Genomic DNA, 4,512 nt, shown 5'->3' with positions numbered 1-4,512 from the left:
ACAGTTTTTGCAATTGCCTCTGTTAGATCACAGAGAAGCATGTGCCACACCCTTGCACAACTGCTTTACTTCATAGTTTCTTTCCTGCTCTGGCCCTGTGGAGGTTTAGTTTGGAGCTGTTGTAACCATGCTGGTTCTGGTGGGACCCAACTGAGAGTGCCAATTCAGGACAAATTGCTTAAAGCAGGGCAGTTACAGCCCAAAGCTGGAGTTCCTTTCCACGGAAATCTTTAGTAAAAGGCGAAAGATTTACACGATCTAAGACAAACCAAACCAGCCAAACAGAGAAGACTTTGGTTTTACCCCACTGTCTAACCACAAGTCTCACAAGCAATTCCCTTAGACACTCCGGTTTCCCAGTATCACCACCAGTGCCACTCATTATGGGGATGAATGGTTATGAAAACCAATACCCCAGTAAAAGGAAAAAGGTTCTCCTGATCCCAAAGGACCAAACCCCAGACCCAGGTCAATATACAAATCAGATCTTACTCACAAATCAAGCTGTTGCCAATCCTTTATAAGCTAAAAGCTAAAGGTTTATTCATAAAAGGAAAAAGATATAGATGAGAGCTATAGATTGGAATCAATTACATACAGTAACGGCAAAGTTCTTGGTTCAGGCTTGTAGCAGTGATGGAATAAACTGCAGGTTCAAATAAAGTCTCTGGAGTACATCCACAGCTGGGATGGGTCATTCAGTCCTTTGTTTAGAGCTTCAGTTTGTAGCAAAGTCCCTCCAGAGGCATGAAGCAGGATTGAAAACAAGATGGAGATGAGGCAATAGCCTTTTATAGTCTTCTGCCATGTGGTCTCTGCTTTCTTTGTTCCAAGGACATGCTATCCAGCACATGGCATAGAAAAACCTTAGAGTTCTGTCCATAGGCAGGTCTCTGCCTACCTTGCTGAGTCACAAGGTGTGTCTGCCTTCTCTCAATGGGTCAACTGTATAGCTGATGGTCCTTAATGGGCCATCAAGCAGGCTAGGCAGAGCTGACACCAACTTGTCTGGGTGTCACCCAGAAGCATAGCACAAGTTTGAAATACAGACAGTATAGAGCCAATACTTACAACTTGAAATACAAAAACGATACATGCATACAGATAGCATAATCATAACCAGCAAACCATAATCTTGTCTTGGACACCTTATTTGACCCCCTTTATACAAGATTTGGTGCCACTACAGGACCTTGGTTGCAACAATGATCTATACGGTCACAGGTTATATTAATAACGTCACAGCTGTATTATCTTTTCTATTGATGCTGTCATCAAGTAGCAGAGCTACTACAGCTAGAGGCAGCTGGGGCAGGGTGAAAACAGCGGGAAGAACATCTGTCAGGTTTGGGCACTTGCTCTAGAGCCAGTTCCATGGACAAAGATGAGAGGGGAGCAAACCCTGATCCTGGTATAGTGAGCTGGAGGGAACACCTGATGTTGATCTTCACAGGAATTTCCTGTCCCAAGGCTGCCTCCTCTGGGTTTTGCACAGGGGATGATCTGGGCCAGTATGTGGTTGTGTTAGAAGAAGCACCCATATCATGACAGTATTGTGGCCTATCTTAAATGAGTAGACTGTTGACTCTTGGTGCAGATCACACTAGACGGATGTCCGTATGACAAACAAACAAAACTTCCACCACACACACCACTGTAGCTGACATCCCAGCTGCCAGTCCTAGCCAAGTGCCCCTGGGCTGCATTGGCATTGGAACCCCATTAGATGTGGTGTCTCCAGAGCAGGTGGAGCCACACTGGTGGGGTAGCATGGGCACACTTCCACTGCTTCTGTCTATGCTGTGCCTGCTCTAGGAATAAATGTCAAATATATGCCAGGGAGAAGAGCTGAGTGCTTTTTACATTTTAATTAAAGAAAATTTAATTTTTTCATACCAGTCTACTGTGCGTCATGAGTTTACTTTCCAGCTGATGATGTGAAATAGTTCCATATAATGTGGTATCATTCTGAGGCAAATTCAATGAAGCAGACTTTTTTTCTTCTATGAGCAGAACATTAGAAAATTGTTCACAGTGCCCATAAAGCAGCTGGCAAACCCGTTGGCTGATCTCCCAACTATTTTTTTTCTGCTGGCCCAATACATTTTAATAAATGAAATAAATACAAAAAGACAATATCCACAAACATTGAATTGAAAAGGTATTACATCAGGTACAGCCTTGCTTCATATTTTAAATGCTGGCTCCAGCACAGGGAACAGACATTAAGATCAGCCATCATGCAAAATATAGACAAGTATATTGTTATATCTTCATTATAATGGTAAATATTTCCATAGGGGAATGATGCATACAGAACCTGCTTTGTCACTGCCCTACACCATTTGTACCTGGGTGTAACTCTATTGACTTGAATGCAGTTACATCAGTGCAAAACTGGTCTGATGTGGTGGTGAATCAGACCAGTTGCAAGCCCATTATTATTATTATTACAAAGGTGAAAAGACCACACATCCTCATTCTGCAACTTATTATGTGTGGGCCCAAGTTTGATGAAGTTCTTACTGTATTTGAACTGGTTGGCCCATTGTTAAAATGGTAGTCAACACATATCACATCTAGATGTAGGCTGGGATTTTCAAAGGAAAATAAAGGTGTTGGACAGCCAGTTCTCGTTGATTTGGGCACCTAATTCCTTCAGACCCTTTTGAAAATCCCAGGTGCAGTGTATAACTGACACCCAGAGGCATGGAGATTGGAGAAATAGCAAGATTAATTTATGGTGTTTATCAACAATGCCAAAGAATTCCCTTTAAATTTTTAAAATATGTCTGATGTGAACTGTAACTTTCAGGGTGACTGTAGCGGGGTGGTAACCCCGCTCCGGTCCAGAGGGGGCTGTGGCTGGAGAAAGCAGCTTTTAGGCTGAGCTGATTGGGGGAAGTGGCTGCAGCTGGGGCCACGCCCCAAACAGACTCAGCTGGCCCTATAAAGGGCTGGGCAGCCAGAAGCTCAGCAGTCTCTAGCTGAGTGCAGAGAGAGAAGGGCCTGGCTGCAGCAAGCTAGGGATAGCGTACCTGAGCGGAGCAGGGCTGGGGACCTGCAGCCTGGATAGCCCCAGGCTGCGGCCTAGCGGAAGGCCAAGGGGTACTGGGGGTTGCAGAGGGCAGCCCAGGGCTAGGCCAAGGCAGCAGGTCCAAACCCCCCTTGCCAGTGATGAGTGGCCTATACTACAGTCTGCCCCAGGGAGTGGGAGCTAGTTGGTGACTGGCAGTGACCTAGTGCTGAGGTAAGGTGGGGATAGTGGGTGGGGGTTCCCCTGGGAGGGGAGACCTAGTGTGTGGGTACTGCCAGGGGGGAGCACCCAGAGCAAGGGGCACCAGGGTCCTGGGAGGGACACGGGAGCCAAGAAGGAGCAGACAGGTGGATCACTGGCCTGCAGAGGGCGCTCCAGAGGCTGGAGAGCTAATTCCCTGGATGACCCGCAGGAGGTGCCGCAGGAGTGAGTCTGACCCTCTTACAGTGACATAATGAATTTCAGTGCCTTTCTTTAAGCTACAGCAATTTCAGTGAAGTGCAGTACAGTGTTCTGGTGGCAATGACCTGAGGAGCATCTTGAGGTTTACAAAGAGTACAGTGCAACATGACATTCTGATACATAACTAAAATCTGAAGAGCATCACATGCATATGAAAGTCGAGTAACCTTTTTTCAGCTGAGATACTGGCTTTCTGAAGAGCGAATAAGACTGAAGAATATAAGACCCTTCACAATCTAACTTCTGTTTAGACACAGCACACATGGTCTGCCAGTAATCATGTAGGCAAAAATGATTCAGCCTTTCCATAATAGAGCAGCAGCCTTGGCTTTGAAATTTGCAGCTTAGTTATGCATATGCTAGTTTCTGGGTCATATTCCACTACTAAGAGGGGATCCAAACTCAGTGGAAAGCAGACAGTTAGGTGAAAGAGCACAGAAAAGGGAGAATAGAGGCTCTGTGGATACCTCCCTCGGATCCCTGATATAACACTCTCTATAAGGTGTTGGAAAGGAAAGAAACAGATGCAGCTTCTTCCCTCCACAAGGATTTCTCATAGTAAATGTACTGGTAGTATTACCTCCTACTGTGAAGGTTAGTTTTTCACCTTCTGTTCTCTAAAAAAAGAACAGGAGTACTTGTGGCACCTTAGAGACTAACAAATTTATTTGAGCATAAGCTTTCGTGGGTTACAGCCCACTTCATCAGATGCATAGAATGGAACATATAGTAAGGATATATATATACACATACAGAGAACATGAAAAGGTGGGAGTTGTTCTCTGTATGTTACGCAACTTCAGCTACATGAATAATGTAGCTGAAGTCGACATACTTAGATCTACTTACTGCGGTGTCTTCACTACTGTGAGTCAACTGCTGCCGCTCCCCCGTCGACTCTGCCTGCGTCTCTCGCCGAGCTGGAGTACAGGAGTCGATGGGAGAGCGCTCAGGGATTGATTTATCGCATCTAGACTAGATGTGATAAATCAATCCCCGCTGGATCAATCGTT

The 4,512-nt window shown here is 45.3% G+C and overlaps 1 pseudogene; it reads right to left on the bottom strand.

Annotated features, from left to right (window-relative positions):
* Positions 1 to 212: 212 nt before the first annotated feature.
* On the bottom strand, positions 213 to 268 carry LOC135873146 (U5 spliceosomal RNA; annotated as a pseudogene).
* Between the last annotated feature and the right edge of the window lie 4,244 nt (positions 269 to 4,512).

The sequence above is a fragment of the Emys orbicularis genome, chromosome 1 (assembly GCF_028017835.1).
Source record: "Emys orbicularis isolate rEmyOrb1 chromosome 1, rEmyOrb1.hap1, whole genome shotgun sequence".
NCBI classification, from domain to species: domain Eukaryota; kingdom Metazoa; phylum Chordata; order Testudines; family Emydidae; genus Emys; species Emys orbicularis.
The sequence above is the reverse complement of the archived record's forward strand: the minus strand, read 5'-3'. Positions and strand labels throughout refer to the sequence as shown.